The sequence below is a fragment of the Podarcis raffonei genome, chromosome 11 (genome assembly GCF_027172205.1).
Source record: "Podarcis raffonei isolate rPodRaf1 chromosome 11, rPodRaf1.pri, whole genome shotgun sequence".
NCBI lineage: Eukaryota > Metazoa > Chordata > Lepidosauria > Squamata > Lacertidae > Podarcis > Podarcis raffonei.
The window spans coordinates 30,805,735-30,829,644 of record NC_070612.1 but is presented as its reverse complement, the minus strand read 5'-3'; positions in this window follow the sequence as shown (position 1 = coordinate 30,829,644).

The window sequence follows — 23,910 nt, the reverse complement described above, 5'->3', positions numbered from 1 at the left end:
CAGCCTACTGAGGGGATTGATTGAAGTCTTATGAGAGGTTACTGCAAATTGCTAGGTGTCATGTAAGACAAGTGGGCAGGAGGAGAACTTATTACAAAACAACCGAGTCAGGAGCATGAAATGTTCCAGTTTCTGTGCCTCCCCATAGGCCACGCAGCTCTCTCTTAATCCTAAATCCCCAACAGAGATAAGGGATGCATGCTTAAATTGGGACCCTGGGTATGTTTTAATCAATGTGGAGGTTGGAAGCATTTAAATATAGAAGGCTGAGTTAATGGATTGTGAATTAGTTCCTCAGCTGTTTGCAACCCAGTGCTCTCCATATATTTAGGCAAGGGATGACTAAACCCTGCAGTACACAGTGGGATTTACTTACCAATAGCTAAAGACTTAAAAAAAAAGATCTGGTAGGCTTTCTGCTGTCCAGAGTAATTCCATTGGATTCAACCAGGCTGGTTTAACTTGTGTGACTTAAGTTTACAAGTTTAGCATTCTGCAGTGCACCTGGGCAGTGGGCGGGGCATCAGGTGTACAGTGGCTGCATGACAAAAGACAGCCGTAAGCATCATCATCATCAAAATATCACCTTGCCAATGTGTTTTGATAAGGGAATAAGAACCCTTTGGCAAGATCTTGTAAGTACATGGCTGCTACAGCCTTGCTGCCCCTCTTTCTTTGTACTCTGCTGTGGAATCAACAAGTGAGCTGCTAAATTCGTATCTGGATATGCTGCCAGAGGAGAACCCCTTGGGAGGCAGACATTAGAATGTTTTTTCTGGAGAATACATGAGTGACTGGGACTGAAATCGGCATGGCAGTGGGTGTCACTGCAGGCCCGTCAGCAGCAATGATAGGAAAATGCTCTGCATCTGCAGAAATACCAAGTGGACAAAGTTCGCTGCTGAAAGAGAGTGTAAAGTTGCAAGAAGGTTTAACTAGGTATAGCACATTTCTGAAGGTCAGCCTGATCATATGGACCAGTTTTAGAGGCTGTTGTGTAGACAGTAGCTAGTGCCATGCTCACATACCCCAGGTCTTAGATGCAATCACTGGCACATCCAGGTACAGCTGGACGAGACTCCTGTTTGAAACCCTGGAGAGATAATGCCAGTCAGCAGAGGTCAGGGGTGGCCAATGTGATGCCCAAGGACACAACTGCACACCCTCCAACATTCCTCAGATGAAAATAGGGACATTTTTCACTGCCTCCAACTGACTGTCCTTGACCCTGCAATTTTTTTAAAAAAAATAATATTTATTACTTTTAAACCTTACAAAAAGGAGAAAAAAGAAAAAGCCAAAGAAAGAAAAAACAATACAGTACAATATATAAACAATACACAATACAACATTAACACATTAAGCCAAAACAATTAAAAACAAACAAACAAAAAAACCACACATCATACCATCTCAATACCCTCTCTTTCATTCCCTTGTTTCATCGACCTCCTCTCACCTCCCTTTTTGTATTCCATTTCTATTAATTATTTCAGCAAATCCTTTCCATCTTTCTCTATTTTCTGTCATATGGTTATCTTAACATATTTTAACCTTATTTTCCATTAATACTGTAGTACTTATTTATACTTAATTCATTATAACATTTCTACTAAAGCCATATAAATCCATTCCATCATTTTTCTAACACTCATTAATTTTACATTATTTCTATATATAAACTTTAAACTTTTTCCAATATTCTTCCACCGTCTCTTCTCCCTGCTCTCGGATTCTGCCAGTCTTTTCCCTCAATTCCATATAGTCCATCAACCTGGTGATCTTCTGTCCGAGGCACTTAACTCTTTTCCAAGTCCCTTCTGCAAGTCTTCTTCATATTTATACATGTACTTTACTTTGTCTTCTCCTGATCTTGTTCTTATTTTCCTTCCTTTGATGCTGAAGAGTAGATCTCGGGGAAATTCCCACCTAGCAATGTTTTTATTCCTTCTCGACAGGTCAGCCAAATCTCCATAGTTAAAACTAAGATTCAAAAGATATTTCAGGACGTATTTCAAAGTTCCTCCAAATCTGGAGGTCCCCAGAACTCCAGTCTCCTCCTGACCCAAGTCCAGGTCCCAAAGGTCAGTAAATCCCTGCATGAAGGGATCTATCCAACTTTCCTTCTCCAGTCCAAGCGGGGCTCCAATCCTCAAAATCTGACTTTCTCTAAATTCATTCATAATTAACATCAACTTATAGTCATCAAATTGCATCTGTAAGGCTGGGGTTCTCTCCCTCTCCACTTGTGCTACTTTAGGTTCAACAACAACAACTTTCTCCCCTGCCTTCTCCACAATTTGCCCTGTCAAAGTAGATCCCTGTGTCGATTCCTGAATAGTTTCTGTAATAATGTTCACTTTTTGTCCCAAATTAGTCACTTTTTGTCCCAAGTTATCAATTTTTATAGTCATCACATCCGTCTTCTTATGGAGCTGTTCCAGTGAATCATTTATCTTACATAATGCAACCACTAAGGCTTCTTCTGTCAACATTCTTAACGCTCCAAGGTGAGTCCCAGATTCTCACAGTATTTTATCTTGCAGCTGGAAATTCCCCCAGCTCAGCTCATGTAACAATTTCAAAGGCTTCCTCTAGGGGGAAACAATTTCTATTTGTATCAATCCTTTTAAGCACAGTTCAAGCAATAAAATTAGTTTCAATTTTCAGTTACTTTTAATCCTTTTTAAACGCAGAAGGAGACAATGGAAACAATGTATTTCTCTTATTTAACTAGCTGTCAACGAACGATCTATTCACAGTCAATAAGCATTACCAAACATCAGTCTTACTAGCAGCCCGTTTCCAGGTTCAGAGCGGTGGTAATTTGACTTTCTTCACTCTCTCCTGCAGGCTTACATGACCCAAAATTTCCCCCCTCTTCTCCTGCTTCCAAGGGGGGTTTAATAATTTTAGCCAATGGAAGTTTAATCCTTTACGGAAGGCTTTCCAAGACTTTAGCTTGCAGCCTCTTTGCTTCAGTCTATTTACAAAAGGGGAAGGCGGACTTCCTGTTTGAAACCTCCCTGTTTCGGTGCCAAATTAAGACGTTTAAAAATCAAATTGTCCACAGGAAAATGTCAGCGCTCTCCGGCAACAGCAATGCGGTTTCACTCCGTGAAAGAAGCAGTCAATTCGAAGCACCACGCCACTCACCCCACGTCGCTCCGGATCCCCGAAACCAGGTTTCCCTGCGAGTAGGGGAGGTGCAAAAGGTGCCAGCCGAATCCCACGTTCACAGGCTTCTCCCGCCTGTGATTTTCTGTGGGTCCCTGCCTTCGCCGTGGCGGCCAGACCCTAATTTCCACGAAGCAAATTCCTCCCGATCAGAGGAATTCCGCCATTGTCCAGAGGCACCAACCCGGCAATTTTGGTCCCTCCACCCACCCACAAAACATTTCCTATCAGAAGAAATATGAACTCATCAACAGGACACAGCACACATGCTGTCCACTGTCCTGAGAAAACCTCTTAATCCTGATTTTATTTTATTCTTTGGTAGATTTACAAACACACACACACGCACACACACACACAAACGAAAGGGGCATGATTAAATGCGGACGCACAAAACATTTATTTTTTAAAGCAAGATTTCTTGCATTCACCTTACTTCCCGACCAGGTTGGCCCTGCCCTCTGCCTGCGCTTCACAGCTGGCTCGTCACATGGGACTGGGCGTTGGCAGTCTCAGGTTCTCCGCCTCCTCACCCGCTCTCCAGCAGCTGCTCCAAGTTGTCCAAGGGAGGAGGCTGGCAACAGCGGCCATGGAGAGACCATGGGATGCTCCTTCAAAGCCGCCACTGCCACCATCACTTGTCAGGATAAGCACTGTCTCATCCTCCTTCCCAAGTTTGGCAGCACTGGTGGTGGAAATAGGGACATTCCGGGATCAGATAAGAAGCTGGGTTGGCTTTCATAATTCCGGGACTGTCCCTGGAAAATAGGGACACTTGGAGGGTCTTTCCCTAGTACCCACAAAACCTCTGAGCAGCCTCCTCCGCCATTCGCTGTTACCTTTTCCTTCTTTAAAATGTCATAGAGCTGAAGGAAGAAGTTGGATGAGCGACGCTGTTCCCCACGTCCTCTTTCAGTTCTATGTGCTTTTCAAGGCTCAGATTAATTCTACTGGTTCTGACTTGCTAGGGAAAATCTTGTAGATTTAAAACAACACTGTTGCTATTTACAATCTTAAATTTTTGTCTGGATGGAACCACCTTGGCACTGTGGCCGTGTGGGTACACACCACAAATTAAAGCATGCCCCAAGAATCCTGGAAACTGACATTTGTAAAGGGTGCTGGGTCTATGAGGGGTAAACTACAGCTTCCAGGATTATTTTTGCAGGTTGTGCTTTAAATGTGCCTTAAATGTACAGTGTATATGAAGCCTGTTTTAACACACTGTTCTTGTTTCCCTGTCTTATTAAGGTCACTTGTAAGTAAACTTCTCAGTGTTGATATTCATGGTTGCGATTCTCCTTGGCAACATTTCCACCAATCTTCTGGATGCTTTTTTGTTAGAAAGAGAGAGAGAGAGAAAATTGCCCGAGCCTGGAAAGGCATAACCTTCAGTAATAACCAATGAACTAAAGATTGGTTTGGAATATGAGTCAATAAAATAAAAAATAAAAAAGCCACCTAACCACCACCTCCTGTCTGAAACTTAAATTCAAGGGAGGAAATGGAAGAATAGATGCCCTTTTTCTGCCTTAGTGATATATACTTGAGGCCAAGAACCCCGAAAATAAAGAAGTATATTATATTTTAGAAGCTGCACTTATGTCAAAGATATGGATTTTTGAAAAGCTTTTCCTTAGCTACTTAAATACCTCTGCTGTACATAGAATAGAATCAATTCACAGCCTTTATATGCCAGTTATCCCTGTAATAATAACTGTTTTAGCTTCTCCCAAGGGCAAAAAAGGACTTTCTTCAAATACCAGGCAACTGAAAATCCTTATCACACAAAAAGACTGTACTATGGAACCGTCAGTTATGCATTTAAAATGAACATTATGTAGTAGATACAATATAGAAGAAAATATTGTACAGCAATGGGAGGAACGTACTGTAAAACACAGCTACAAACGCCAGCTATTTCCACACTCAATAGGTCTATTGTTATATTTGCAAGTATCAAAAGATAGGCAAAATGCTCTGCTGTCTTGTACGGGGTTTGGAGTACTCAGATATTTCTTTGTTGCTTAAACGTTACAGCTAGAACAAAAGCATAACAAACCATCCAACATGATAAATGTAACTGCTTCTGGGAGAGGACAACGTGTAAAATCTGTGCCAACATGCCAAATTTGAGCCTCCCACAGACCTAGCTGCAACCCAGGCCTAAATATGAACTGACTCTCATTCCCCCTGCTCAGCTATCCTCTTTCTTACTCTGCCTCTGTAGTCTTCCAGGAATGTGTTCATGTTTTGCTTTTTCCCTTCTGCAAACAGCCATGTTGTCTGTTTCTGTAGGGTCTTCACAACCCCCTGAAGGCTTGTGGCAGGTCCCACAGAAAGCAACACACCCCTCCCTCAAGCTGTACACAAATACCCCAAACAGCTGTGAGGAACCTTTAGCCCTCCAGATGTTGCTAAACTACAGCAGCCATTGGTTGCTCTTACTGGGGCTAGTGGGAACTGTAGTTCACCAACATCTGGAAGTCCAAAGGTTCCCCACAGCTGGATTAAAGGAAAAGATGTTCCTCAGCACTTATCTACTCTTCTTCACGCCTGTGCATCTTATGCAGGAGAGTTGAGTACTCTCATCCAAACCTGGTGCATTATTTCAGTGCTTTATTGGAAGCTGCGTCTGAAGGTTGATCACTTTTGGGGAGTTGCCTAACAGCTGAAGCAACCAGAAGATGGGTGTTATGTACTGAAGTTCTCACCCTGGGCCAGCAGGGGGATACTGTAGATAGTTTTCACTCAGGTCCACATATGCAAATAAGGGATCGAAAGTGACGTTCAGTGATTGGATAGTTACAGAAAATGGTTACTGTTGCGTTCTAGTGGAGCTCTATATAAGCAGGCTGGCTGAACCCTTCAGTTCTGTTCTGGCCTGTGAATAAACAAGAGCTGTTTGAAGAATCGCTGTGTCGTCTGATATGTTCACCCACAACTTAACAGTGGGGTACTTGCTGGTAAAGTCCTCTGTCCTCAGCCCTTATTGCCCACTCCCTCCCTTGGGTAGTTACAGGGTGTGTGTCCTCTTGAGTGCTGGGATGACTGATACTGATCACATTTTCTTTATTCTTAAACAGCCTTTGGTTGAGAATAAGACAGGATGCTTGTGACTATATATATAATCCATATCTTAATCTATAGCACACCAATATTAATTGAACGAAATTGTTTGGCAACGTCTTTAAAGGGGGGGGGGCCTTCCTTAATCTGATTATTTGTAAGACATTTTCATTTAATCCCCCCCCCAAAAAAGGCTCTATTTGCTGCACATAATCAAATTAGAACAAAGGCCAGTTTAAGCCGCTGGGGAAATTGCTATCAGAGCCCCACTTGTAATTAACCAGCTATCTTGTATTAAATTTCATTTCCTCATCCAAATGCATCCTGTGGTGCAGTTCTGCCATAACATTTAATTCTAGTTCCTTCCTAGAACTAGGGAAAGTGTTGAATGGAACAACCTGCCCAGGAAACTGTGAACTTGGTAACTTTCCTCTGGGGGGGGGGGAATCTTGCTTCTCTATGGCATTGCTGTCTTGTGACAAGGTTCCACTGGTGGTTTGTGTGGTGTTTGATAAAAAAAAAAGATTTACTTCAAATGTTATTTCCCAAATCTGTGTACTGAGGTATGATGTGAAAGAAGATAAGAAGAGTCCTGCTAAGTCAGGCCAGACGCTATTCTAGCGTTGTTCTTCAGACTGCGCATCATTTTACAAACCTCTTAGCATTTCACTAATAACAAAATGGCATGTGGTGGGACAATACCATCCTAAATCATATAGAACTATTTATATTAAAAAATGATGATGTACCCATGTGCCAGTCACAAAAACAGAAGAAGACCTAGCCATCTTTTGGGGTCTATGAGCACACTGAGGTCCAGTGCCGAGGGCCTTCTGGTGGTTCCCTCACAAGCCAAGTTACAGGGAACCAGGCAGAGGGCCTTCTCAGTAGTGACACCCGCCCTGTGGAATGCCCTCCCATCAGATGTCAAGGAAACAAACAACTACCAGACTTTTAGAAGACATCTGAAGGCAGCCCTGTTTAGGTAAGCTTTTAATGTTTGATGTAGTATGGTATTTTAATATTTTGTTGGAAGCCGCCCAGAGTGGCTGGGGAAGCCCAGCCAGATGGGCGGGGTATAAATAATAAATTATTATTATTTTATATTATTATTATTTGCAAACTGGAACATGACATGAAAACATTGGCCCACCTGGTCCAGCTTCCTGTTCTCACAATGGTCAATCAGATGATTATGGGAAGCCTAAAAGCAGAACCTGAGCACAACAGCACTCAGCCCACTTGCCAATCCCAGCATGTGGCACTCAGAGGCATCTTGCCAACAGCAGAGATCAGAGCTGTTGATAGCTTTAATCTCCTTGAATTTGCCTAGTCCATCTTTTAAATCCATTAAAGTTGGTGGCCATTGCTATTTCTTGTGGGGCCAAGCCCCATTGTTTAACTATGCCATGTGAAGAAGTACTTTGTTTTGCCTGCCCCAAATCTTCTGGAATTCTGCTTCATTCTTGTATTCCTGCAGGAACTCAGTAGAGGAGCCAATCCCATGGACTTGAAGTCATGGCCTATCAGCTGAGGGGCAGGAACGCCCAGTCCCACCTGCCTTCTGTGTGGAATGCAGGTACCCCACCAGTGACCTACGACTTTTCCCAGTCACTTCAATTGTAACTTTACTGGGTGCAGCTGCAAATTAGCCTTCTGTCATGTGCCAGAGGAAAATCCTTTTTCTGAATCCTTCTGTATGAACTCTTGTTTCCTAGGAAATTGCTATTCAGGCAACAGTACATAAAAGGAGTTTGCCCTGCTGCTCACATAATCACCTGGAAAGCCAAAGAATCAAATGTCATTGTTCTGTTCTCCCTGCTGTTTCAGACACCAGCTGTCTGCGCTCCTAATGATAAGGGGGGGATGTGGAACGGCTTCCCCCTGCTAAGTGTGTCACTCTGTGGGAACCCTTTTACATCCTGACCCCACCTCTTTCCATTCTTGGTTGCAATCTGGCTCTCCGTTCAGTGTGCTTTCTTGAAATCACCTCTCCTCCATATCAGATTCTTAACAGTGGCATTTTCCTATGAGGAATTGATAGCATCAAGATCTCTTGCACCTTTCAAGGGAAGGGAGCAGGGTAGCCTTGCAGTGTGTATGTGAAAGGGGAAGATTGCCATACATCTGCATTATGTTTTTAATTAACGAAGGCAGACGTATGCTCTTGGGCTGGAGCAGCAGAGTGCACACCACACACACACACCACACCAAAAATTAAAATAATGTTTTCAAAATGATTTATTTTTATATGGAAGTTCTGCTGAGGAAAAATGTCTGCTTTCTTGAAGGGTTTGTTTTGGCTGGACAAGTACAGAGAGAACATGCTTGATGCACTTATTTTAAACAATATTTTCTAAAAAAAATCTTGCAGGGAGGCACAAAATATATTGCAGGGAGGCTTAAAATATATGCCAGGAAGGCACAATGAATTTATTGAAATGACAGTGAAGACAACTGACTTTACTGAAATAGAAATAGGGTAAAAGAAGGAGAGGAACCAATCTCTCTCTTTCTCTTTTCGTATTTTGCAAAAATAAAGTAAAAGGAATTATTATTTAAACATTTGTAGCATCCACATACCTAAGCCTGGTTCAATACTTGAGTTACCGGTACATTTCCTTAATCACAAACTTTGCACACTCAGCTGCTGAAACAATTCTTATTTGCTGCACTCTTATACCACATCTAAGCGTGGGAAGATGAAGGAAGAACATCCAGCATCACCTCTTGGGTACCAACTTAAATATGATGTCCTCCACAGCAGCCAATGTCAATTTTGCAGTCTAGCAGTTGTCTAAGAGTTGTCTAAGCCCATGCACCAGTTGTCTAAGCCCATGCACCAGCAGAAAAAGAAGTCTTCAAAAGCATGGAGAAGTCATGTGACTGTTGATTGTGACTGATCTCCAGTGAGCCACATCTCAAATTAATCCGTTGGATCAGGAGCTTCTGAGCTACACACTGGAAGGTACTGAGCTGGATTCCTTGTACTTTGCTGTCAGTTAAGAAAAATCTGAAAATATTTAAAAAATGTGCTCTAATTCCAGACCAAAGCATGCTGATCCCCATTGACTGCTTTATACATTGACCATGTTGTAGTCTTCAGAAAAATCTGTGTCAGGCTGACTCATTTGCAGATGGTGGAGGATCAATTGTCAACATTCAGTTCCCATCATGTCTCCATGTTCTGGCAAACAAGGATATTTGCCAATGTGAACTCACTAAACAAAGTAAAAATGCCTCTGTTATTTGTTGCCCAGAGTCATTTGTCTGCCATCTCATCCTTACTTCCAATATACAGACCATAATTAAACTGAAATGTAAAAAGTTTTGTCTGTGGGCCTAAAATGTGTGAAAAGGGTGAGAATCTCTGCTATTTCCTGCTAGAATCCCACACATGTTGGACCAGCAAGCTCTCCTAACTCCATCTGCTAATGCTTGTTCACAGAACCGTAGGCAACAAGTTTTTGTGGAACATTTGTTAGCATTTGTTAATGTTTAAAGGCTTAAGATAGTGATGTATACACATTTTTAAGGACTGGTGGGGTGCTTTTTTTTTAAAAAAATTATCAACTCTCTCCTGTAGTCAGGCTCCAGAAGAATTGTTTATATCAGTCCCTTGTGCCACTGCCTCACCTTCCTAACCTACTGTTTCATGAAGAACTCCAGGTATGCCCTTAGCAGCTGGGGAAAGGGGTTTGGGAGCAGGAGCCGGGGAGGGAGGTGATAGGAAGAGCCAGGACTACTATACTGTCACCTGCAGCTTCATTTAAAAAAAGAAAGAAAAAAGAAATGCAACCTCTCCACATTGTAATTTGGTGACCCTGGAGAACTCAGAAGTGTTTTTTTTCATAAAATGGGAACTCAAGTTGATCCAATATTAAATGAAATATTAAATTCAGAACTGGTACTGGGGAAGGGAGGACTGTACTGGAATGGTAGAAGACCAGAAGCTTCCTCTTCTGTTCCCTCTGCACTCTCAAGATTGGAATGTCAGCGGTTCGAATCTCCGCAATGGAGTGAGCTCCCATTGCTTTGTCCCAGCTCCTGCCAACCTAGCAGTTCAAAAACACACAGTGCAAGTAGATAAATAGGTACCGCTATGGTGGGACGGTAAACAACGTTTCCATACACTCTGGGTTCTGTCACGGTATTCTGTTGTGCCAGAAGTGGTTTAGTCATGCTGGCCACATGATCTGGAAAGCTGTCTGTGGACAAACACCAACTCCCTCAGCCTGAAAGCGAGATGAGCGCCACAACCCCATAGTCGCGTTTGACTGGACTTAACTGTCCAGGGGTCCTTTATCTTTACCTTTTACCATACATTAGCTTTCAACTCAGCTACTCTCTTCCTAGAGTGCTCCCCAAAAAGATGAATCTAGTTGCTGGATCCTAGTAAACAGGCTTCATCACTTCCTCTTCTATTTTAATTAGCCTTGACTGCAACAGCAGACTCATTTTTCTGTCTGAGCATTCAGAGAGTGGGCTCACCTTATTTTGGGGGCCATGAGTGACCCTTCTAAGGCAAAGTTCTAGGTGTAGATGGAAATGTGGTTGGCTCTATTCCAAGGGTGTTCTTACATTTCTTTGTGTGTACTCAAAACATACTTTTTACTGCAAAATGAAAAGGCATTTATATAGTAATAGTAATGGTTTCTTTGTGCTAGCGGTAAAGGTGGGTGTGTGACTTTGGCACATAGTTACTATGCAGCTAGTCTTTGCTATATGTCTGTTGTCTGTAAGCCCAGGAAGATACTATGGGAGGTCTGCAAAGTTCATGGTCATAGAAGCTTCCCTATTCGCCTTAGGATGGCATCGAACTAATATGAAAATCACAGTGTCAGCTGAATCAGCCTGACTAACACAAAGTGATGAAAAGTCTAAATTTTCACAGCCAGGGGCTGATAACAAGATGTTTCACAACAGATCCTATATGTGTGCTTGGCAGTTTCCCCAATGCAAGAGGAACAGAACAAAATTTATGACTTTGGGCTTGTAGCTAGGCCTGCCTGAGCAATGAGAAGTGTATAGAATTGCTGAGATATTACTTTACCAAGAAAAAGCCAGCAATCAATTCTACTCACAACAAGCAGCCATTGACCCCTTGATCGTGTTTTACATCAGTTTTCCAGTAGTAGTCAAACCAAACCTGCAGACTGTCTCTGGGAAGAGCCAACCATTCAGCAGATATCTTAATCGCTCTGCAACATCTCCTGTAAATAATTCACATAATGCCAAAGTGCCATCAGACTAATGAAACCTTTCCAGTACTGCTAGACTGGGCCATATATAAGTGACGTCCTGAGTGCAATATGCTGACAGCACAAGGCTTCTGGGTTTTATGATCTGCTCAGTTGCAGGGGGAAAGCACTGGCTATAAGGAAAATATTGGATTTATTTTTTTTCTGCATGAGTTTAAATATGAGAGGCACATTCATGGTTAAATGAAAGCCACATGTCCATATTTGCAAAGAGACATGGATTAGATGGAAGCTACAAGTCCCGCAGTCGTTACAAACTGGCACACATACACAAAATACCATCACCTAAACAACCTGGTCTGGCTATGTGTCTGCAGTAAATGGGTGTGGCAAGCAGTTTGGTGTAAGGCAGGGCCGGGGAATTTGGGGGAGTTGGAGTCCAACCGCATCTGAGAGGCCAGGGATTCCCTACTCCTGGTGTAAAGGGAGGGTTATGCTAGATTTCCTTGAGAGATCCTTTGAGAAGGAGAAGCTAAGCCTGATAGTGGCAGGGAGCAACAATGGAACTATTGCTGATTGGCAGCTTCTGCCCAGCTCCTGGTTTTGCACCTGGAGAATTGAACCCTGTGGTGGAATCAGGTGTGTTTGTGATGGCAGTTGCATTTGTGGTGAGAGCACCAATGCAGCCCCTGAATTTATAAAGTGTGGTACATGGTGTTCTGAGTTTTTTGCTCTGTTTATTGATCTATTGTACTTTTACTGTAGCTTTATTGCATTTTCTTTTTTTGAACTGTTCCCATTTGTATTTGTCCTTTGTGGGACTGTGGGAAGGGAAATGACTTGGCAGAATTTCTGTAGGTGGACAATGCTAAAACGAGAGGAAGGGAAGAGCAAAAGAGCAAATATTGGAATGCAGTGTGGGTGGAGTTTAGAAAGGTTTCGGCATTTACCAATCTGAATGCCACAGACGAGACAGGAGCTTGTATATCGGATAAGAAAGGCTGCCTACTTGTCATTTAATATATTTTTTGCTGGCTGCCTTGATACTTTGATAGTGTAGCATATTACTTATAGTTTAACTGGATAATGTGTGGGCGATCTCCTTTCCTTGAAGAAGAGCAAAGTGTTCTTCTGAGCCAGAAATACACCCACTTTCCTGGGCTTGATGCCTGATAAGTGAAGAGAGAATTGTTGACTCATTGCTGTTCTGTAGTACTGAGAATTGAAACACAAAGCACTGGATTAACATGGGAAATGACCAATTTCATGAGCAACAGGGAAAGAACAGGAAAAAATTGCACTGTGACATTCTGAAAATATTAGGATATTTACTTCTACATCCACAGAGTATCCCTCAGCACTGAAATTATTAGAAGAGTTGATCCTTGAATGGAGCTCTCCATATAAATCACAGTTATTATGTGGGGACATACTGAGTGTGTGTACAGGCTCAAGATTCACATTGTACTTGTATCTTCGCCCCTCCACCTTAAATCAGTCTGTTTCTGTTTGCTTTAGTCTGTGACTTGGGTTCCAAGTAACCCTGTGTAAAATGAAGCTGCGTATTCCCCATTCATTCTTGTGAGAAATCTATAAATGGCGATAACATTTTCCCATTTGAACAGAAGTAGATGAAATTTGTAGGTAGAGAAACCTCGCCCCGTCCAGTGTGAATTAAGCCTGCCAAATTGCAGACAGATAGGTCCAGGGTTTTTTTTTTAAATGGAGAAAGTAAAAGGGATTCACCTTCCTCCACAACCCTCATTGCAGCAATAATTTATTAGGCCAGCTAAAATTCCAAAATGCATATTAGTTTCATATTGTTAAGGCAGGGAAGTGAGGGTTTGTCTCTTGCTGTGAAGCATCCTTCAAACTACAGAATAAATAAAATACAATAAGCAGAAGTTTATTGTTATTTTGATTGGCCATCCTTGTTTCAGTCACAAAGCCACATCTGCTCATCTATAGGGTAATTAGGGGTAATGTATATAAAACTAATTGGCTCATATGTCAGTCATGAAGATACCTATCCCCAGAGCTTTGTAGAGAGGGAACAGAGTTGGATTGAACAACGGGAGCTCAACCCGTCGCGGGGATTCAAATCGCCAACCTTTCAGTTGGCAAGCCCAAGCGGCACAGTGGTTTAACCCACAGCACCACCCGTGTCCCTACCATTGAAGTGCCACATTTCTAATCAAAAGAGCACTTTCAATCATTCGGAAAGGAGGAAAATAAATATTTGTAAATATATTCATCCACTGTGCTTAAACTGTGAATCTACAGGCATTGTAGTCATTGTTTAAAATGTTGTTTTATGGGCTTATCATCAGCCCATGCACCAATTTGGGTCTTAATGCAATTTTGCAATATGCAGATTTACATGGACAAATGAGTAATAATGAAAAAGGGTTTTAAGTAATGCAGAAAACTATACTATGTGGCCCTGTCATATCTCTGTTAAAAAGACCCAAATCAAACAAGAGCAAATAATCAGTGCTTCTCTTCACAGAGTTTTGTATCGTTCTCAAAATTGTCTGGAATGCATTCATTACAAGTCACCTCAACTGCATCCTTTGCCTTTGGACTGCCATCCACTCTTTTCACAAAAGCAAACTGAGTTCAATGTCTCCCTTGTGCTCAGCACCTGACGTTCCTGCTGAACATCTGACACAGCCTTCAGAGATGAGATGACAGCCTTTGCAAAGAACAGGCCACCAAGCAGATGCATCAGAAGAAAATCAAAAGGCATTCAAAGGATGACATTTACTGATTCCTTGGCTGGTAGATTCAGATCCTCACATGTACCAGAAGATGGTCTGTTCTCTCTGCCCCCATGTTGCTGGGTCTCCCCACTCTTCCTTGTGTAGTTTTCATGATGGCAGATTTGGAACTAGTAGTTAATCCAAGATTCCTCCAGCCACATGTCATGAGGGAGTGCTCAATTTGGGCTTATGTATAAGGAAGGGTTCAGATTCAAACTCAAAGAAAAATGCTTACTAGCTTTTATACAGCCTGCTTTATTTTATATTACATTTTTTTTTGTACACCACACTGATCTTCTAAATGATTAAAAAAAAAGAATAACAATGGATTTATACAGCGCTGATAAGGCAGGTGCAGATTTTTATATATGTAAACAAGATACTATTAGCAATGAAGGAATGGGTACAAAGCGTGGCATATCAAGTTATAATTATTTGAACATGCAAAAAATGAAATGGATTGTGTTTGCTGATTCCTTGACTGGCAGATAGTTGATTCTGACACACAACAGGATAAAAAAATGCAAATGTACTTGTTCTGTATGCACTCACTGTGCTTCCCCCATCCCCAAGTCAATTCCATGATTTGGAATCTGTCAAGAGAAAGTGCATTTCAGTAATGCTTCCACTGTGTCATCTGTAGACATTCACAGAATTGACACTACTTGCCTTTAGTGGTGTCATCTATGAAAAATTAAGTATATTTATAGATACTGAATTTTACCCAAGAACAAAGGTCCTCTGGGAGGTTTTTCAAGTAAAAATTAAAACCACAAGATATACAAATTAAATGCAACAAATTACAAAACCAGCAACTGAACAGCATCAGAACAAAGGGATCTAAAAAGCATTTTTAAAAATCATGACTGAAAAGCCTGGGGAAATATAAAAAGTCTTCACTTGGCACAGAAATACCACAGTGTATGGCCCAGGTAACCCTCTTCAGGAATGTCAATGTGCAACTGGGATGCCACCTTCTGAAACTGACCACTCAAGTAAGTGTGGAATCACTGTGGAACAGTGCTTTCAGCACCCTACCCAGCAAGCCTAGCCAGAAAGATACTATGGTTGAGGATGTCAGAAGAGGTCCAAAAGTATCAATAAGGTCACACTTTCCCTGCCCCTCTCATGGCAAAATTCCAAGTCAGTTTACCTTCCAAAACAGGCCTGAAGCCTGTTTGAACTGAATCTAGAACATCATTTTCATCCAAAATGGCATGGAGTTGGTCAGTAACCACTTGCATGAATCCCTTGCCCAGGAAGTGGATGTTAGCAATTGATCTATAGTTGTTTACATCTTCTGGGTCTAAGTCAGTTTTTCTCAGGTATGGTCTTGTCTCCTGGTACCACCCTATCTGTCAAGGAGGAATTTACAACCTCCTGGAGCTAGACCTACAGAGAGGAAATTAAAGCAGCTCTCAGGACAGAAACCAGTAGGTGGACAATATGACACAATGGTCAGTTGGGGCAGATTAACTGGAAGGAAGTTTTATTGAAATGAATGGAATATGTTCTTAGCTGAGTAATTAATAGCACAATCCTTTGCACATTAAATCAAAAATAAGTCACACAGTATACAATGGCACTTAGTCATAGGTAGGACTGCAGCCTAATTTGGCTTTTGACAGAACGTGATAGAAATTTATGTATCCTATCACTCGGTGCCTTTTTCTATCTCACTCTTTTGCTACTTAACTTCCATATCATCTTCTCCCCTTCATTAGGAACATGAAAGAAGATATCCCTAATGCTTCTGCAGAGTCATAGCTCTGCTGTTTTCTCTGGAGCCATTTCCAACGAGGGACGTTTATATTATGTATATTACTTCACCCTCTATATTAAATAAGTGATAATTTTTCATTTTTTTGATCACATTTATAATTCAAATGACAATACATTTATGTCCCTTTGGAGCAGTAAAAAGAAGCACTTACTGTAAATTGCATCACTTGATTCTATTCCTGTGCCAGGTTTTATTCATTCGAACCTTTTAAGCTTAAAATGAACAAGTAGCAATGTGCAGGTTGCCTTTATTTCTCCCACCCCTTTGGGAATTGTTCCAATTTTCTGCAGGTAGGAAAACTGAGAAAGGAGCAAAAGAGGAACTCTGGGAAGATTTTTCTTACTATGATATACTTTTCTTTTTGTACTAGAAAAATAAAGCAAGGGATACCAAGTAATAAGGAAGGGCTACAATAACTATTAATTAGAAATTACTAAGATAGTGACAATGGACTGCAAGAAGATAAAACCTCTCCATTCTTAAGGAAATCAGCCCTGAGTGCTCACTGGAAGGACAGATCCTGAAGCTGAGGCTCCAATACTTTGGCCACCTCACGAGAAGAGAAGACTTCCTGGAAAAGACCCTGATGTTGGGAAAGATTGAGGGCAGAAGGAGAAGGGGACGACAGAGGACGAGATGGTTGGACAGTGTTCTCGAAGCTACCAGCATGAGTTTGACCAAACTGCGGGAGGCAGTGGAAGACAGAAGTGCCTGGCATGCTCTGGTCCATGGGGTCACGAAGAGTCGGACACGACTAAACGACTAAACAAGAAGATAATGACATCTTATGAATTATTCACTTCTTTAACAATGCAAGGTATTGTAGAACAAAATCAGTCACCGTCCCATCACCTGTAGTGTAAAGCAATTCAGCTGACCAAAAAAACTGGTCGAAAGCAACACACACAGCCCTGAACTAAACTAAACTAAAGCTGACCATGATGAGGGAGTAGCTTACTACCCACACCGTACCCCAAAATTAACTAGCAGCATAATTCAGGACACTGGTATGTAGCTATTCGTTCGATAGAAACAGAGAGTAAGTTGCAAAGAAACCACTGTTCCCTTTTCAATATATAATTATAAACATCTAGAATTCTTTTAGTCCTAAGAATAGCAACGTGACTTCCCAGAATGTCATTATTTGCATAGTTAATTGATGCAGCTTTCAGGTATTTGACTTCTTTTCTAGCCAGTTCTTATTAGTAGAGGCTGGTCCATTTAGACCAATGAGACACTGCCCCACCAACCTCAGCCAACCTGACCAGAGAGTGGCACAGCCTGCCATCTTCCTCTTCCTAAGTCCCCATGTTGCCTCCATAGAACTTGGCAGGGAAGAGGATGGGGACAAAACTAGAATTAGTTGACTTGGCCTGTCATTGGCTCTGGCTGAACCTACTATAGTTCTCCCTGCTTTCCACTCTACCACTTGTACTGCTTCCTCGTAGGGTTATTAAATGGCTGTTCCTTCGTTGCACTCTCAAGGGGCAACATCACTCTTATTATTCAGTGTCTCATGGCTCTAGTTATTAAAAAACAAATTCCATACCTTCTTTTCAAAATGAAGCAATGTTGGACAAAGAGAAAAGAAGCAGCCCTCCTCTGAAGAAAGCTGAATGTTCTGAATGTAATCATTGTGTATCATTGCGACGAACATTCCCTCTTTGAATTAGATATCTCTGTAGGAGTTTCCCCCCCTCTCTTTCCTTTACAGGTTTTGGCTGTCACTGAGGGAGGGGGCTGTATTTCAGTGCCCTTCAAATGACAGTGAAATATTGTCCTACAGCTAGAACATATCAAGACGCTTCAGAAAGGCATGCCTAAAGTAGGTCATATGAAGTGCACATGATTATAAAATTGATGGAACGACATGCTCTTGTAATAGATCTCACATCAGCAGGGAGATAAGGAGCCTTATAGCTGCGGGGCCTAAAAAATGTGTTAACCCCTTATTGCAAGTGAGGTACAGATGCAGTCTGCTGCATACTACTGCTGCATAGCCCCCACCCAATTAAAAGGAGGATTGGCAGGAGGTCTGACTAGCCCAGTTCAGAGGAAGAGAAAAGGAGCAGGAACAGTGACTGGTAGACAGAGTTCTGTAGCACTTACTTCAGCCTACCTCTGGGTCTCATGATTTTGGACTTCTGTGAGACCCACCATGAAATAATATTTTATGTTCTGCCTCTCTTGAACAGGCTTTCATACTTGAACTTTTCATACTAAGTGGGCCACAAGAGTATTTTGACATGGAACCCATGAGCTGCACACTGACTTGTTGCATTGGGGAATGGGTGGGAGTGAGGCCAAAATTTACCCCCCAGCCATTGAACTTCCTTCCCAAAGCTGACTAAGCATGGTGCCAGGCTTTGGGAAGGAGGTATAAGGCTCTGGCAGGGTCCTAGAGCCCTCCCACAGGCATCCCAAAGCTGGGAAAGCACTAACTAGGTTTTAGGGAGGTGGAGAGAGGACTTTAGGACCCTGTCAGAGCTGTCTCACCTCCTTCCCCAAGCCCAGTGCCTCACCCAGCTTTGGGACACTAGTGGGTGGGCTGGGGTGGAGGCATCAAATGTTGCTGAGGGCCGCCAAAAACGGTCTTGAAGGCCACATGTTTGGACCGCCCTGCTCTAGAAAGTATACTCAGTCAATTAAATTATAAAGAGGGTGGATAGCGGATCCCAAAAATACAAGGATCTATTATCTAAATTATCAGTAATTAGATGCTTTGTATGCACCAAATGGGAAAGGCAAGCTATAGAACTAAATAAATACATAACTCAAAGCCCAGTTGGGAAGGGAATAGCAAAAGTCATACTTTTGATCTTGATGTGAGATCTAGTCAAGGGATTTGTCAGAGGCCCCATATGTGTTTAAGCAAAACCAGGGATGCCTGAAAATTGTTTATTCCAGCCCTTCAGCCTTTATAGTGTGTGTGATTGATCACCCAAGTCACATGGTATTGTTTCTGCTCCCTGTCAGAATGACAAGCTTTAGAAACAAGCAAACAATGGGGGAAAGGGAGGGGAAGAAAAAACACACAATGAGCCTTCTGGTATGAAAGTTTGATCAAAAGCCATTTCTGCTCAGATCCACGAAAATGCAGGGATCCACAATTGCTGTGGAAAATGCTCAACATCCTGTATTAAACAAAATAAAAATTATAAATGCACAAATAATGTCAAATGAACCAACCCACTTTTTTTTTAATATTCTCATGTTGCCACCTTTTATGTTCTTAGAAGAAATACTATAACTTTTCAAGACAATGAGACTAAACCTCCTTTGTTTAGCGTATGCTGTTTACTTACCCTGAGCTTCTATTTTCTGCCAGAACACATGTGAAACAGGTTATCTTGACATCTCCTAAAATACATATACAATAAAACTGAATATGGATATTGTGAGCATGAGCTTTTGGGATGTTTAAATAGGGTCTCAATCAGAGCACAACTGGTTTGACTTTATATGTGGGTAATTGCCACCTTAGGTTAGTGTCAGATTCTAACTCTTGTTACTCATTCACTCACATACTGAGTGACTGTGTGACACAGGAGTGTGGGCCATGACCCCAACCCATATGTGTTTAAGTGGAAGTGCGTAGGTTAAGCACACTGACACTCGGTACGTAATCCATGAGCATGGTTCCCCTCCGCACATCCATGGAACACATGGACAGAGGAAAAATAAAAACTCTTTTGATAAAGAGAGAATATGGGACGGAGAAGAAGCATCTGAGAGGGTTCACATAATCCAGCACACCAATCTCTGTTCCTAAACCCTGGCTTTGTGTACATGTATGTTGACTGAGCCCTAAAGATAGCTAAAATATGGAATAAATTCATATTTATGCATTTATTATCCTCTTAATACAGTTTGATATATAGGCCAACAGGTAACCTGACCAAAATTTAAAGGTGACTTAGCTATTTTATGTGGGGGGGGGGTAGTGTTTCCTTAGTTCTTGCTTCAGATTTGCTTATCCAGTTACAGTATTTATGGGCCTAACAATTTAATCCATTATTTGTTGGGTATTGTCAAAATGAAAAGAAATTGGTTGAAAAGCTAATTGATGTTTACAGGTTGTCACTTCAGAAGGAATGAGTATGCCTTGGCATGTTGTCATGATGGACATTGGTCTCCGCTGATTCTCCAGTAAATTTCTTCAAGGAGCATTTTATAAGACAGGACTCTTAATCACATTTTGTTTGTTTGTTTGGCAATGATGTCAGAATTAGATAAGTCTGAGCTGAGGAACCAGAAGCAAGGTCAAATACTTCATTCAGATAACTGCCATTTGTTTCTCTCAGGCATACTTTTTCTTTAGCTGAAAGAATTTGAAGATAGATAAATCTATTCTCTGCAGCAAAGTCCTGGACTATTCACGTAATTTATTGCTTAAAACAGCGCTGATCAAGATGTTGGTGGCACCAGGGGGGGGGCAGGGGAGGTAGGCACCGCCCTCAAAGGAGCCTGTCCTCCACTTGCCCCCCATTCTGAACTCCTATCATTAACATTTCTTTCTTTCTTTCTTTCTTTCTTTCTTCTTTCCTAGGCATATATTTTACCGCTTCTGTGCCCCATATTTTTTTCTGGTGCTGCCCCTCATTGTGTGCCCACCAATATCTGCTATGGCACCCACAAAAGGTCTCAGTAAATATTCCCTCAAAAACACAAGATATGAGAGACTTTCTACTGTTCATGCTCAATTTCCGTTTGCACCAGGTCGGCCTCTCTTACACTGAAACACCCTCTTAAACATGCCCACATTTCACTGGATATCAGGATATGATGAACATAGGAGGGCCACAAATAGCTGCTTTCTGTAAGCAAGTGCAGAAGTGGCTGATTTGGCTGCCTTTCTCCCCCATTTATGGGGTGGCAGATGGGAGGGCATGTCTACAACATATTGTGGTCTTGTCTCTTTTCTCATGCTCTGTGATGTGGCAGCAATTGGGATGTAGCCCCATTTGCATTATGCCACACTCGCACAACATTCATTATATGACCGCATGGCAGCCATTTTGTGTCTGGTACCCACAATACTTTCTCAAAATTCCGAATGGCATACTGGTTCAAGAAGGCTGGTGGTCACTGGCCTAAGCTGCTCCAGAATGAAAAGGAAGATAGCTAAAGACAGCAATGTTTTAAAGAGGAGAAATGCTAGTGGATAAGTCAGTCAATGGCATAACCCTCATGCTTGCAGTTTGTTCATTTGTTCATTCCTTTGCTACTGCAGTCCCTATCTTTATTCAGGAGAGCCAAAGGCCTGGCCTGACGTGAAGCCTCTGCCTCATTACTTGAGCCAACGCAGCTTTGGTAATAACTTCTCTAGAAATTATTCATTTGTTTATTACAATTATTTGTACCCCATTTTTCAAGGTTACGCATTTGTCCAGGTGGCTTATAAGAAATGTTAAACTACATTTTTTGAATCCTCAATAAATACATAAAAAATTATAAGGATATTTTTGGTACAAATGAGGTGATAGTGAAGCTGAAGAAGAAGACTATGAGATGGTCTTTGCCTGCAATCCCTTTCTCTCCTGCAATGCTTCCCACAAGATACTTGATGACTGGTGGCCCCATGTTCAGGGTGGAAGTAGATGAGGGGAAGGGTTCTATCTGTCAATTTTCATTCAGGTTGAACTGGCTGCCTAAAAGCCTCGTCCGAGACTCCTCTTGACCACAGCCCTGGCACTATCACCTCAGTGTGACGAGTTTCCACATGCAAAGTTGCTGCGGATGACATTCCTGGCATGGACAGTCACCACATAGAATTGCTAGAACATCAGAGATACCAGTGTATGTTATTTAGGATTCATTAGGCTAAATTTGCTAACAACATCAAGACGTAATTTGGGCCATTGGGAAAACAAGTTCTTTTATTGCATGACAAATAAAATTGCCAGTTTTATAGTTTTATATAATTTGAAACATTCGTTGCTTGCAGCAAAAGAGCAAAAGTGAAAGATGTCTTCCTATGGCAGACGTAGGTCTTCTTATCTAAGACCTTGTCTTTCTCCACTGGACCCAAAAAGTGAGAAGGCAAACGAGAGGATATTGAGGATTTTCCCTTCTTCCTTCCTGAGTCAAATTAAAAGGTTATTTGCTTTTTCTGAACCACTAAGTCTTATTACATTTGTCTTCTATTAACTCTGTCTGTCAACAAGCTTCCACAGCCAGATCTGATTTGCAACACCTGACCTGCATAGATAGATAATCAATGCTGAATGAGTTTCTGATAATTTGATAACATTTTAGTATTCCTTTATTTTGATGAATAGCCTACCTTGTCTCAAGGATTTAGGACGTGGAAGAAATATTATCATTCTTCTCTCAACTGTTAGAAATTTAATGCTAATTCCACCATACAACCCTTAGAATGACACTGAATGGCTAGGCGACTGGTGTAGTTGCTAAGATCATTGCTTCCATTCACTTTCCAGTGACTGCCCTACAAAATGAACACTTTTCTCCAATAGCTGATAGCAAACTTTCTTATCCAGGATAGATTGCCAATCAATGTGATTCTTTGAAAAAAGAACAGAATCAATTACTTTCAAGTGCAGATTAAAAAGAGGTAGAACATGTTGACATCTTATGCTTTGCTGTACTCACATATATCCACCTTTATCGTTTTGATTTACTATCATAATTTTGGGTACAAGATCCCAGCAAACATTTCTTCGGCCCCCTCAATGTTTGTTGGAAAGGGCCTGGGCACCCTCAATATTGGGTGAAATCTGGCACCTCTGGTTTATTATTAGAGCAGCTGGTTTTTCTTTCTCCTTGCTTTACTTTTAAAAAACTTAATTTCAACAGGCAATGGCTGCCTGGACACTATAGAGCGCATTCAAAGCACATTTCCACTCTCAAAGAATTCTGGACACTATAGTTTTTAAGTGTTGCTGGGACTCTGTGAGAGGTAAACTACAGTACCCAGAATTCTTTGAGGGATTGAATGTGCTTTAAAGGTATAGTGTATGGTCAGCCAATGGCAAGTTGCACTTTCAAAATTTAACTGGAACATCACTAGATAGAACACCCATGGGGTCATCCATCTTTGTTTCTTTTCCACCTTCTTCCCACAGACATTTTCTATGCAATGTGCCTGTAACCAATGCTACATCGCCACCTTTTTTCCATGGCCATTCCAGCCACCATTTTTAAAGCTCATGTCTGCAGTTTTTCACAGTCATTTCTGGCAGCTTTTGCCTTTAAAAGAGCCCTTGGCCTACCCCACAACTTTACATTTAAGAATTACCCCCTTCACTCAAAAATAATCATTTTTCAATTCTCTACAGATGTCCCCAGAATACCCTCCCACACTTCATTGGACAAAAAGACGCAATAACAAGGGGGTATATATACCCACTCATATATTTTCTTTTCTTTTTTGGAACTAGTGTCAGGGGGAATAGGATTGAGTGCTAATTGCAAAATAATGGATTTGGGGCAAGTTTTGGGTGAATAATGAGGATTAATGTGAAGTAAATTCATTGAGGGGGAATTGATTTGCATGGGAAATTACTTGCTTTCTGCAAAATTTAAATTCAAAAAATTCTTTCAAAATTTGCATCTATATATAATACTGGCATATGAAAAAACTATTTTACTTTCCCTACTTTTTTAGTGATATGTTTTCTCTTTTTTTGGCTACGTCACCACCCTTAACTCCAATAATTCCCATATAATTAATTAATTTATCTTCTTCTAGCTTTCGTTTACTGATACAGGTGTATGTAAATTCCGAGCTTGCCCAACTGAAGCAATTCCAAACAGTTCCAGAAATGAAGGGTGTGTGTGTGTGTTAGAAAGCAGATGGGTAAATGGGTTGGGTACAGCTGGCTCCCAGGCAGGAGCCAGTGAGAAGAAATCCTGAAAAAGTGCTCTAGGGAATGCTCTCCAAGCAGCTGTGAGA